Below are 14,681 nucleotides of genomic sequence, written 5' to 3'. Positions count from 1 at the left end.
TATGTCTATTGCTATTTGTACTTCTCTTTGATTTTTTTTTAAGATTTTATTTATTTATTGGACAGAGAGACACAGCGAGAGAGGAAACACAAGCAGGGGGAGTGGGAGAGGGAGAAGCAGGCTTCCCGCCGAGCAGGGAGCCCGATGCGGGGCTCGATCCCAGGACCCTGGGATCATGACCTGTGCCGAAGGCAGATGCTTAACGACTGAGCCACCCAGGTGCCCCGTTTTCTTTGAATTTTATTAAACACTGCATTACATTTCATCAAGCATAAAAGTATTTCTTCCTGAAAAAAAAAGAGAGACAAACCTAGAACAGATTCTTAATTATAGAGAACAAACTGATGGTTACCAGAGGGGAGGCGGGAGGGAGGATGGGTTCAATAGGTGAGGAGCATCAGTATGGAAATGTTGAATCACTCTATTAAACACCTAAAACTAATGTAGCACTGTATGTTAACTAACTGGAATTAAAATAAAAAACTGGAAACTAAAATAAATAAATAAATAAACAAACAAATAAAATAAATAAAAACTTAAAAAAATATTTTTTCTTAAGATTTAATTGCCATTTACTGGTGAGATTTGAGATTTGCTTTTCTAAAAATGCCATTCAGGGGCACCTGGGTGGCTCAGTCAGTTGAGCTTCTGCCTTTGGCTCAGGACATGATCTTAGGGTCCTGGGATCGAGCCCCTCATCAGGCTCCCTGCTCAGTGGAGACCCTGCTTCTCCCTCTCCAGCTCCCCCTGCTTGTGCTCTCAATCTCTCTTTCTCTCTATCTGGCAAATAAATAAATAAAAAATTTTAAAAAGTAAATAAAAATAAAAATGCCATTCAATCTGTGGTTCAACACGTGCAACGTTCATTTCAACCTGTATCCTAGAACTGTTTACATACTATGAGAGTTACCTGGTTTTACATATATGAAAAATTCCTCTGTAAAGCCATATGCTCTCTCTACCTTTTCAAAATAGTAGTTTTTGTAGATTTCAAAAAAATTCTTCATTATTTTTGTACTGTTCAGTATTCTCCTTATTCATTAATTAATTTTGCTAATGTATTTTAATAAGAATAATAAATTTTATTTAATAAATATATTAGCATGGAATTATCAACAATGACATATCATTTTGCAATTTCAATATGAGAAGACATGAAATCCTTATTTTTTCATGAAGGTATCTGACAAGATTCTATATAAATTTTGAATAAATGCTTTTTTCCCTTTTCCTCCACTTTATTTTATAGTCCCACCAAAATAATGATCTCTTTAATTAAACAAAAAACTAAGAGAGGTTCCTAAAAGAGTGGCAAAAAAGGAATTAAGATGTCAATGACTGACGGACAGGTTAAGTGAGGAATCAGCGAATCATCTTGACTGGGCTCTTGGAGTTGTTGGTGGTATGGAATTGTAAGCCATTGGATGGATCTTCCAACTGTAGAGCCTGGGCACACACTAGTTGGTAAGCTGCTTGAGCTCTCATTTGGGATGCGCTATGGAAAGTGTGAGAGAAACATATGCCAACATAGGTGCAGTCTGTGTGATGGTGCCTTGATGGTACCTTGGGTGTGTATATGTTCATGCACTTGGAACAGTACAGCTTCATCGTGGCCTCTCTGAAAAGCTGATGGAAACATTGGTTGGTGTTCAAAGTACAAATGAGGCAGTAGCCAAAGTCTCCTTGCTGGTACTCTTCCAATATCTGGGTGATGCAAAAGTTGGCAAAGACATAGCAGGAGTAGGTCAATCCATAAAGCATCTGGGCTGCCCGCTCAATCAGGTCATCCTGGTTGTGGTTTTCGTACAGTTCTTCATCAGACTCCAGGTCCAAGGTCATGTCTAGACTTTGTGGATAGTGAGGCATCTGCTCACTGAGTCCAGTGAGATTGAATTTGTGCTGGATGTAGTCAGTCTTCATGAAATTCACAGAAGGATTCATTGCCACAGAGCTCATAGGCATCAATAGCGCTATTTTCCAGATGTTTAAATCATTTATTTTTAATTAATTAATTTTTCTGTACCAATTTCCTGATGCTTCTTGGTCTCTATAATTTTATTTTCTTGAGTAATCTTAGAGGTCTTTCAAAGTTAGGTTACTTTTTTTTTCTTTTGATTTACAAAGCATATAATAAAGTTTTTCTACTTGTTTTAAATAAATTATTTATAAAATGCAATACATGGGAATGACATTTTCAATTTCTATGTACTTTAAAGTTTTTGTTGAGTATAGTATTTATAGAGAATAGTGCCCATTTCAGAAGGGTTCAGCTCAGTGTATTGATTTCACAATGAGAAGACAGCAGTTTAGTTGGAGTCAGATCAAAAACTCCATCAGCCTAGAACATTGTCATCCCAGTCACTACTCCAGTTAACTACTCTCCTGACTTCTAAAACCAAAGATTAGTGTTGCCCTTGTTATACTAATATTAATAAATTATGCATTATGCACATTATCAATAATTGATTCTCCTTTTGTGAATATTCCTTAATTTTTTATGGCCTCTCATGTGACTGGACAGTTATTTGGTAGTTTTCAGTTTGGTCTTACAAATAATGCTATTATGAATATTCTAGTGCATGCTTTTTTGTGAAAATATGAATGCACTGTTGTTGGATTCATGTATATAAATAGGGTAGAATTGATGATCTTTGAAAACCTGTGTGTTTAGCTTTTGTAAATACTACAAACGGTTTTCAGAAGTGGCCTCATGCTTAAGTTTGAGGACATAATGGACTTTGATATTTATAAGGAATCTAAAAACTTAGGTTTTCTTATTTACACAAACATTCAGAAATGTGTGTATTTAACTTTATGATGTTTGTTTTATCAATTTTATTATTTCTTCGGAACCTGAATCAGCAATCCAGGGTTGAATAGGCTCTCCCGGTGATTCTCATTGCCTGCTAAAGTTTGAGAATCGTGGCCACAATGACATCTTTTTTTTTTTTTTTTTAAAGATTTTATTTATTTATTTGACAGAGAGAGACAGCGAGAGCAGGAACACAAGCAGGGGGAGTGGGAGAGGGAGAAGCAGGCTTCCTGCTGAGCAGGGAGCCCGATGCGGGGCTCGATCCCAGGACCCCGGGATCATGACCTGAGCCGAAGGCAGACGCTTAACGACTGAGCCACCCAGGTGCCCCCACAATGACATCTTTACCTACGCGGTAGAGTTAGGGATGTTTACTAATGAACTTATTCTTCATAGTTTACAACACTGATATGACAGGTACTAAGATTTTCATTTTAAAATGATGGTTTTTAAGTGTTCATTGTGGATGAATTAAAATGGAAAGTTTAGGGGCACATGGCTGGCTCAGTCAGTAGAGTATGTGACCCTTCATCTCAGGGTTGTCAGTTTAAGCTCCACATTGGGTGTAGAGATTACTTAAAAATAAAATCTTTAAAGTAAATAAAATGGAAAGTTTACTGAGTCTGGGACATTTATAGTGCAGACACCCCCCAAAAAATGCTAAAGACCTAATAAAGGGGTAATTGGGAAGTCTGCACTTTCCACTTAATTTTTTGATAACCTTAACTGTCTAAAAAAATAGTCTATTAATTTAAAAAATATACTGCATTTTAATCTGCCTGTGCAATGCCTTTGGCAATTTGGACAGATACTTAATAAGGAAAAGTCATTTTCATCATTTATTAGTTTTAAAAATATATATGTATGTGAAAGAGTTTTATAATCTAAAATATATCTTTTTGTTCTAGAGCAAGGGCCAAGCTATATAACTTTGGCAATTTTTTGTGGGTTATGTCTGAGTTACTAATTCTAATACTGAATTTTCACAAGACCTTTTAGTATCACATTTGTTTTTCCTTTTTTTTTAATTTTGTTTTATTATGTTATGTTAGTCACCATACAATACATCATTGGTTTTTGATGTGGTGATCCACGATCCATTGTTTTCCTATAACACCCGGTGCCCCATGCAGTAAGGGCCCTCCTTAATACCCATCACCAGGCTAACCCATCCCCCACCCCCCTCCCCTCTAAAACTCTGTTTGTTTCTCAGAGTCCATAGTCTCTCATGGTTCATCTCTCCCTCCGCTTTCCCTCTCTTCATTTTTCCCTTTCTTCTCCTAATGTCCTCCATGCATTTGTTTTTCTTTTGCTACATTTTATTTTTTGCATATGCCTTTATTTGCAGAAAATATTCTGGTGATTATCTGGCTAATTTTATCAGAAGAAAAATATAATTGTTATAGGTTTAACAATAGAAGAGACAATTGCATATGCTCAAAATAAATACAGTCTAGTGGGCAGAACAGTGAAATTTCCATTTTAATTAAAATATTAGATTAGCTATTAGCTCAACTATAAGTATGGTACCTGTCAAAAAAGGGACATGAGAACTATTCCAAAGCAACAGTAACAGAAACAAAAGTGTTATTTTTATTTCACTAAAAAAAGATTAGTTGAGTTTATTAATCCCAGTCTGTCAAAGTCATCAATATGCTGTATGAGACACAAAAAATAAATTTGCAGACCTTGGCAAACAAATTTTATTTTGCTCATATACTGGTGAATTAGACCAACTGAATTTTGTTTCCATACTTAAATTCATCCGTAGTATATAAACACAACTCAGGACCTAATTGGTATTGCAGATGATAGGTGGGGTTATTTTTTGATATATTTATCAAAGTACTCCTTGTACTCCTTGTCATATTTTAAAGCAAAGTTCATATGGTCTTATGTGTTTTGTTTTTTTTCTGGACCTACAAGACTGTCATTTCATACCTAGTAGATCAAATCACACTGATTACATAATAAAACAAGTCAGTGTGTATTTTAAGAAAAAGGTTTTGATTTACATGAAAGGTGATGACAGGAATGTCCATGAGGTTATGAGGTCAAGTGATAGTGACTGTCAGGAATGTTGGTAGATATGACAGGGTTTTACACAGTGAGGATTCTGAGGATAAGGAACCTGAGCTTATCTGGACATGATAGTGGGAAGAACTGGACTTCTTTCCCATTAGACAGCTCTGCTGTCTGAGACCCTGGTGTGATGTCACCCTACTAGCTGACCACAGTTGGGGTACTAATGGATTCCTGTTATGACTCAGGAGTAACATGATGGTATTTACAGACATCCTGAGGCTGGGCCAATTGTCACAAGATTGGATCATGGATAACATGCAAATGAATTGTCAGAATAGGTTGGAGAATTGTTCCAATGAATGTATGGGCTAAGGAATGGGGACTGAACTGAGATTCCTCAGGACAGAACATCTTTCACAGCCTTGGGTGGAGGAAGTGAGAGAGGACCTCCAAACTAAGGATAGGGGTTGGCGGAAGACAGAGGGTACTTTTTCCAAGGATAAGCCACTTCCTTTATGAATACTCAGGTTGCTATTTGTCTCTAGGTCTTGCATCTTTGTGATCCCAGCTTCTCTTTGCATCAAGGTAAGCCTTTGCAAATAGATCCTATTTAGTTTTAAAGGCTGTAATCTCTGATTCCGCCTCCCCCTTCATTTTTCCCCTTCCTACTATCTTCTTTTTTTTTTTTTTAACATATAATGTATTATTTGTTTCAGAGGTACAGGTCTGTGATTCAAATCGAAGGGGGAGGTGAACCATGAGAGACTATGGACTCTGAGAAACAAACTGAGGGTTCCAGAGGGGAGGGTGGGGGGATGGGTTAGCCTGGTGATGGGTATTAAAGAGGGCACGTTCTGCATGGAGCACTGGGTGTTATCCGCAAACAATGAATCATGGAACACTACATCAAAAACTAATGATGTAATGTATGGTGATTAACATAACATAAAAAATAAAATAAAAAAAAAGAACTGTAATCTCCTTCTTCTAACAAGCCTTCATAGCCATGCACTGAGTCTTGGGAGTGAAATGGCTCAAAATCATCCCCTGCAGACTCTAAACTGTTACTATGTGAATTTGAAGTTTATATGTATATAAGGAGTTCAGTACGATCGAGACCCTCATTGATGAGTTTAACTTTGCTGAAGGTTACAGGCACACTCAGTGAGCTCACAAATTCAGGGAGCTGGGGTGGATGCAGACATAGCTGGGTGCCTGTAACTTGGTCTGAACCCCAGATACCCACTCTCTGTTCACATTCTTCTAGAGTTGCTTGTCTACCACCATGAAGTCCAGGAGGAAAGAACACACAACATTGGTGTCCACATCGGATATATTCAACTTCTGCAATGGGAACATCCTCCTGGTGATCATCATCTGGTTGGTGAGCTCTTTAAAGTGCAGCTACATCTAGCATTTTTAGGGTGATACTTTCTCCTGGCCAGCCTGAAGCTCTCTAAAGAATTCAGCTGGTTGTCCAGTAGGTACTGCAGGCTCTTATACAAGTGCCAAGGGGGCTTGTCCTCCTGGCAACCCCGCACAGCCCTCCAACTCTAACTTGCCACCTGAGAGCATTCTTTAACACCTTTTAAGGGCCATTCTTCCAAGAAAAGAAACAGCAGTTCCTAGGCATGGACCTGGGACAAGGGTGAAGACTGGGTTTAGAAAGGAGCTAGAGGGGCAGGAAGGTAAAGCTAGAGTTGGTCCACTTGAAGTCTGCAAGGCATGATTAAAATAGGTCTTTGTGGTACTGGATTTGCTTTAAACAGTTAAAAATTTGACTATTGACCAGCATATTCATGAAGTGTACTAAGACTATTGATATGTTTGAAGCTCTTCTTTAATCAAAAGGAATATTTTTTTAATGTGTCAAGATATAAATTATGTGTACATCAGGATTATATCATGCAAATTTCTACAATATTTTATTGGATTTTTATGCTATTTTTAAATATGTTGGCCACTGATATTTGAAGTTTGATTTATATTTATAAAGTTTCCTTAAAGTTTTCTTATGAGAGCTGCAATTTTTGACAATTTAGAAGCTATGGACACTTTTGGATGGCAACTAGGTAAAGTACCACATGCTGTGAACATTATATTTTGTGCTTTCCAAGCAGCATGGGGATGCCTGTGAACCTGACCTACACAAAGCAGTTATTTTGGTTCTTTAAGCTGCCTGCCAAACTGTTGTAGTAGCTTTTTGATTTGGGCAGATGCCCACTTCAAAACAAATCAAAATACAGTATTTGGTCTCTGAACTTACCTGCATTCAATTCTTTGAATGTGAATGCTAGCTCAGATTGAATTTCAGGTCTGACTAATTGTTTTTGATGTTCCTAGGCAGTTTGCATGAAACATATTCGATCAAACAGCTAACACAGGCTTCAGTTCTTATTACTTTGCTGTGCAGTATCCCTTCTGGTGGTGTATTATATGCAATAAAAAATTAGAGGATAAAATATTAATCTGTAGTTCCTATCCAGAGTAAGATGGTCAAGATATGTATTAACAAGAGACATTGATCTATTTCTGAGGCTATGCAGCTGAAATCTAGTAAAACTTTAAAATGTGTTATTTCCAGGCAAAGTCTATGAGAAATGTGAATATGAGCAAAATGCATAAACTTGCTGGTTTTTAATACAGTAGCTATGGCACAGACTTCACACTCTGACACAGATTTCAAGCAAACAAAGGTAATTACATTGATTTAAGCAGTTCTTCCCAATTTATTCATATTCTCTATTGTATTGATTTAGAGCTAGCTTACATTCCTTCCTTCTTTCCTTCCTCCCTTCCTTCCCTTCCCTTCCCTTCCCTTCCCTTCCCTTCCTTCCCTTCCCTTCCCTTCCCTTCCCTTCCTTTCCTTTCCTTTCCTTTCCTCCTTTCCTTCCCCTCTCCCTCTCTCTTTGTCTCTTTCTTTCCTTCTCCTAGCTACCTCTTTAAACTGAAGTAGTGAGTAAAGTAGATAGATGATTTAAAATTTCTGTCAAATAAATAAATAAAATCTTTAAAAAATAAAAAATAAAATTACCTTAATTACAATTACAGGTACTTGTTTCATTAACACGGGATACTCCCCTGGGTTACTCAGATCTAAAGAGTGCAGATTTCATATTTCAGATGAAATAGTATTTGTTGTAAAATATATGTTCCATTGTATTATAAATGTCATCATGAGAAAAATGTAAATTAAAACCACAACTATTATTCACCTGTAAAATTAAAAAAATATGAATGGTTTGATAACACACTCTGTTAGTGAGGCTAAGGAGGAAGGAAGCAGTCTTATATTTTGTTTTTCAGAATGTAAAATGGGATGACATCTGTGGAGGGGCTTTTGGCAATATCTAACAAAATTACATATGCATCTAGCTTTTAACCTTGCAGCCCCTCTTTGGATTGGAATCTGTCGCAAAGACTCCAAAATACACTAACATTAATTTGAAATGACATGTGCCAAGTGACCTTCAATGTAACATTATTGGTACTAGTTCAAAATTGGAATCAACATCAACATCCAAGAATTCAACCTCAAAATTCAACAATTGAATAAACTACAATATACTACACAATGGAGTATTATGTACCTGTGAAAAGCATTTGGGAAAATCTCTATGTAATGAGATTATACATCATATATTTTGGAATACAATTTGTTAAGTGATAAAAGCAAGTTGCATTAAAATGGGCATAGTATGTGACTTTTTGTGTATGAGTAGGAGAGGGAACTTCCTTCCTTCCTTCCTTCCTCCTTTCCTCCCTCCCTCCCTCCGTCCCTTCATTCCTTTCCTGAGTTTGTGTGCATTTCCTTATATCTGTAAAGAAAAAACTAGAAACAGAGAAGAAAAACTCATAAAAATGGTTATATATAAGGGAGGGCATGGTTGAGAAGCACACCTGAAAATCTAGCTCACAAAATATAAATTTTATGTAGTCTTGGTTCTGGAATCCCTTTTTTTTTTTTTAAAGATTTTATCTATTTATTTGACAGAGATAGACATAGCAAGAGAGGGAACACAAGCAGGGGGAGTGGTAGAGGGAGAAGCAGGCTTCCTGTGGAGCCAGGAGCCCGATGTGAGGCTCGATCCCAGGACCCTGGGATCATGACCTGAGCCAAAGGCAGACATTTAACGACTGAGCCACCCAGCCACCCCTGGTTCTGGAATCTTGTAGGTTCTTTACATAATTAAAAATACAATAAAAAGCAAGTTTCAGATAGTGCAGGAAACTGAAACTGATATTTATTATACAAGTGAATTAACCAAACAGAAAATAATTAACTGAAGTTAAATAAAGTAATTTGACAATACTCAGTAGTTTATAATCTTATGAACACAAAAACTGCCAATAATCTTAAACCACACTGTTATACTTTGATAGTTAATATTATTATTATGCCTTTGAAGCTATTGTGAATAAATTATAAGATAATTGAAGTAATTCACTGTATCACTGTATCACTGTTCTTAATATCCAAAATTTCTCAACAATAGTTAAAAGAGATACAAATATGAAATTTTAAAAAATTAGCAAAACTGTGATTTTCAATTTAAAGTAAATATATCAAGGTAAATATATCAAGTTGAATTTATTATTTTTCTTCTTATTTTAATTCCTATCTCTCTTCCTGAAAATCTCTGAAGCAATAACAAGTAATAGCAATGAATACTCTTTGTAATAAGATATTGATATCTAAATGCCATTCTTTAAAAAATGTTTAAATTTGTTTTATTTTATTGTGACAAGAACATTTAACATGAGATTTCTCCTGTTGATATATTTTTAACTGTACAGAACATTGCTGTTAACTAAAGAGACAATGTTGTATAGCAGAACTCTAGAACTTTTTCATCTTGCTTGAGTGCAAGTTCACTCCTGTTGACTAGTAACTCCCCATTTCCTACCCCTCAACCAATCCCTGGCAACTACTATTCTACACTTTGATTCTGTGAATTTGACTATTTTAGGTACCTCCTAGAAATAGAATCATGTAATATTTGTCTATCTCTGGCTTACTTTACTTATAATACTCTCTAGATTCACCTATATTGTCACAGATAGCGGGTTTTTCCTCTTTTTTTCAGGCTGAATAATAATCCATTATAGGTATATACCACATTTTCTTTATTAGTTTATCTGTCAATGGACATTTAAGTTGTTTCTTGACTATTGCAAATAGCACTGTAATAAACATGGGACAGGTGGTATCTCTTCAAGATTCTGATTTCAGTTATTTTGGAATAATGCCCAGAGTGGGAAAGCTGGATTACATGGTAGTCTGTTTTGAATTTTTTAAGGAGCCTCCATGCTGTTTTCCATACTGACCATACCATTTTGTATTCCTACTAATAGTGTGTAAGGGTTCTAATTTCTCCACATCCTCAACAAAAATTGCTGTCTTTTTTTTTTAAAGATTTATTTATTTATTTGAGAGAGAGAATGAGAGAGAGCATTAGATGGGGGGAGGGTCAGAGGGAGAAACAGACTCCCCGCCGAGCAGGGACCCCAATGTGGGACCCGATCCCGGGACTCCGGGATCATAACCCAAGTGGAAGGCAGTCGCCTAACCAACTGAGTCACCCAGGCACCATGTCCATTTTTTTTTTTTTTAATATAAGAGCCATCCAAATAGGTAAGGTGATATCTCATTATAGTTTGGATTTGCATTTCCCTAATGATTAGTAACACTGAAAAAAATTTTATAAGTCTATTTGCCATGTGTATGTCTTTCATGGAGAAATATCTATTCAAGTCCTTAGGCCATTTTTAAATTGTGTCATTATTTTTTGTTTGTTTGTTTGTTTTAATTGAAATATAGTTGTTCCTTGTGTGTTTTTGAGATCATCCCCTTATCAGATATATGGTTTGCAAGTATTTTCTCCAGTTCATAGGTTGCCTTTTATTTTTGTTGACTGTTCCCTTGGCTGCGCAGAAGCTTTAAAGTTTGATGTAGTCCCACTTGTTTATTCTTGCTTTTGTTGCCTATGCTTCTGGTGTCATATTCAAAAAAAAATAATTTACAAGACACATATGAAACTTTCTTCCTGTTTTCTTCTAGAAGTTTTATAGTTTCTGGTCTTACATTTAAGTCATTGATCCATTTTGAGTTGACTTTGTATATGATGTGATATAAGGTTCTAATTTCATTCTTTTTCATGTGGCTATCCACATTTCCCAACACCATTTGTTGAAGAGACTCTCTCCATTGTGTATTATTGGCAAACTTGTTGAAGATCAGATGATTGTATGAGTGCAAACTTATTTCTGGGTTCTCTACTCTGGTTTGTAGGTCTGTCTTTGTGCCAGTACCATGCTGTTGTGGCTACTATAAATTTGTAATATATTTTGAAATCAGGAAATGTGATACCTTTAACTTTGTTCTTCTCAAGATTGTTTAATTTCCACATAATTATGAATTTTCCAGTTGTCTTTCTGCTGTTGATTTCTAGTTTATTCCAATGTGGTTGAAGAAGATACTTGGTAGGATTTTAAACTTCTTAAATTTTTAAAACTTGTTTTGTAATCTAACATGTGATCTTTCCTGGAGAAAAACAAGTACAGTTGAAAAGAACGTGTATTTTGCTGCTGTTGGGTAGAGTGTTCTATCTATATCTCTTAGGCCCATTTGGTCAATAGTGTTATTCAAATCCTCTTTTTCCTTATTAATCTGTTGGGATATTCTCTCCTTTATTAAAAGTGGGATGTTGAAGTCACCTACTATTATTGCATTGCTACTTTTCCCATCAGTTTGGTCAATGTTTGCTTTGTATACTTCTATGGGCTGATGTTGTATGCATATATATTTGTAACCATGTGAATTTTTAATTCATAGGTATTATAATAAATTGAGTATAACTTAAAGTATTGAATAAGAATAATTAAAGAATGAAAGAAACATGATGATAAGAATAAGTACTTTATTATTATTAATGTTAAATTCTCTTGATTCTTATTTTAGTTAAAAACCTTTAAAATACATTAATATATGTATATTTGCATTACAAATTTATAGCTAAGACTTGTGACTATTGATAGAACTGTTATCCTATTAGATAATGGAATATACTCTCTCATCCTGTTATTTAATTTCCTTAATCCTTGTGAGATAACAAAACTAATTAATTATTTGAAAACTTGCTATTTTTCTGTATGTGTTTTACAAAAAGAAAGTTATATTCAGTCGTAGCTTAAATGATTACATTCAGAAAGAAAAATATTTCAAGAATTTTATTATCTTGATCATTTTGACCATTTAAAAAAATCATCTGTTTTTTCTTAAACTATTTTTTATTATGTTAATCACCATACATTACATCATTAATTTTTGATGTAGTGTTCCATGATTCATTGTTTGCGTATAACACCCGGTGCTCCATAGTTATCCTTATTAGGAAATTATAATTGTTATTGACAAGTTAAAACAAGTAAGTGATTCATGATAACTTTTGATTATATTTGTTATTGAGAGAATAGTATAAAATTAATCAAAGAAGAAAAATTACATCTTTTAATCTGTAATACATTTATTTGTAAAGGAGTATAATATGATGCTGCCCAGCTATAAAAATAACATCACAGGTAAATAATAAGTCTGTAAAAATGAACTAAAAAATACCTGGATAATTATTTCAGACAATGTAATTGTGCATTTCTGGGATAAGATTGAAAGTACCAGCCACTATCTATTGGAGAGGAAAAAATCTATGGTGACTTACGCTCTATTGCCAGAAGAACTGCAGGATTTAAATAGAATAATTGGATGACTTATTCCACAAGCACACATTTTTAAATATTGGTGATGACTTTAATAAAGCCAGAAAGATCTTGATTCTTAACTTTAAATATTAAAAATGAGCATTATTTTACTTTGCGTGCTAAAATTATTTAAATCTTACTTTTTAATTGTATATTCTCAATGAAAGGTAATTCTTTTTTATTGTAGCTATTTTAATGAAATCATATTTTAGACAAAACAAAATTTTCTTAACTAAAAAGTATAATTAGTTAAAGGCACATTTGAGTTGTGACTGTGACTAGTTAAACTATGAAGTCAAAATAAGGGTACAATAATCCCCTTGGTGGAAATTTAGTCTAATTGAGGCCAATTATTTTATTTATTTGTACTTCACATGATGTATGCTTGCAAACAGAAGCAGCTGCTAGCCAAATAACTAGGAAGAAACAAAGAGCTTTGGGTGGGTGATATTTCAAATTCAGCAGTAAAATCCAAGGAAAAATAACACAGTTTTACACAAAAAAGATTCTGGAAAAAATGTTTATATGCATGATTCCAATTTGGTAAATTGTTGGCATTCTAAACTTTTTTTATAATAATTGAGCAATAAGCATCCTTAAACCATAAGTGGCTAACACTTTTAAGTAAATAAAGTTATCTTTTAAAAATATTTGTTTTTATTAATTGATATGTGCACAGCAAGGAAAGCCCATTAAAGAATGTCATAATAAAAATTAACAGTCTTATATCACTCCTTCACCTCTAAGTTTCCTCTCCAGGGTGACTTTTAAAATTGTTTATATTTTGGTTATTTCCTTTACAAAATAATATTTAATTTCTGAACTTATTAATATCACATAACATTTATTATTCCCCTAATATGAAATATAAACATTTAAATTGCTCAAGTCCTCTCCTTCATCTCTGTGTTTGACAATTTTTTTTATTATTTGGGATTTTCTAACAATTATCTTTCATATAAATAATATAACTAAACCTCAATTGATATTTCTATCATCTTTCTATTTGGTTTCTGTACTTTTTTATTATGATATTAATGCCCTTCCTTTTCTACCAATTTTTCTTCACAATCTGCTTTGTATTAATTTCATCATTATATTTCACAGCTCTTGGTGTTTCATTCTATCCTTTAAACATAACATCTTCTCCAGGCCTAAAAATTAACTCTTAAAGTGAAAGCCAATAAACAATATTTATATTATTATGGTTGCAAACATAGAGAGTAATGAAATACCACTTAGCTTTCCATCCCTAAAAAAAAAAAAAAAAAATTCAGTCATAGTCCAAATACTGCTTGAGGAACAATGTCCGGCTAAAAGTATTTCCTCAATTGCTAAATTGTATTTGGAAAATAATGTTCTTCCTCGGTTTCTGTTATTTTTGGAATTTATATTGACCATTTAAAAAATTACATGTACTACTTTTATCCTCAATATTTTTCAGTTTCAATTATGTGTCTCATTGTGTTCCACTACCATTTTTTCTCAAAAGTACCTGTAACGGTGTGCAATTCCAGTGCAACACCCATTGTTGGGTTTTTCTATCTCTCTTATCTTTTTTATTATAACTTTCTTTTGTTTAATTTATATGTCAGCTATTTTTCCTTCCCTTAAACTCACAATGAAAGATTTTCCTAGGCTGTGAAATTAACATGTAACATTTCTGGATCCTAAACTTTATGTATATATGTATATAGTTTTGTACACACACACAAACACACAAACACATATGTAATTAGATAGTACGTGTTCTCCCAGATGATTGGCAAATAGGTCTATCTTCTAGTTAGCTCTATGGAGATGTGGATTCTTGCTGGATGAGAGGATGCATAGAGTAATTTTTTCTTTTGACCTGGTGATAGCAGTTGGCTTAGCTTTTGACAACACAAACACCAAACTGACAAAGGCTTTATTCTATGATATCAACATTAGGCTACTAATCTCATTTAGAATTTTTAAATGTTATTAATTTTAAATAAAGTGGTCATTTTTAGGAAATTGCAGATTTACTAGCAATTATAAGAAATAATACAGAGGGATCTTGTGTACCCATTACCTGGCTTGTCTCAATGCCAGGATATTGGCA

General features: G+C 34.3%; 1 pseudogene; it reads right to left on the bottom strand.

Moving 5' to 3' along the window:
* Window positions 1-1,370: 1,370 nt before the first annotated feature.
* LOC113928461 lies at window positions 1,371-14,124 on the bottom strand (annotated as a pseudogene).
* Between the last annotated feature and the right edge of the window lie 557 nt (window positions 14,125-14,681).

The sequence above is a fragment of the Zalophus californianus genome, chromosome 5 (assembly GCF_009762305.2).
Source record: "Zalophus californianus isolate mZalCal1 chromosome 5, mZalCal1.pri.v2, whole genome shotgun sequence".
Lineage (NCBI taxonomy): Eukaryota > Metazoa > Chordata > Mammalia > Carnivora > Otariidae > Zalophus > Zalophus californianus.
The sequence above is the reverse complement of the archived record's forward strand: the minus strand, read 5'-3'. Positions and strand labels throughout refer to the sequence as shown.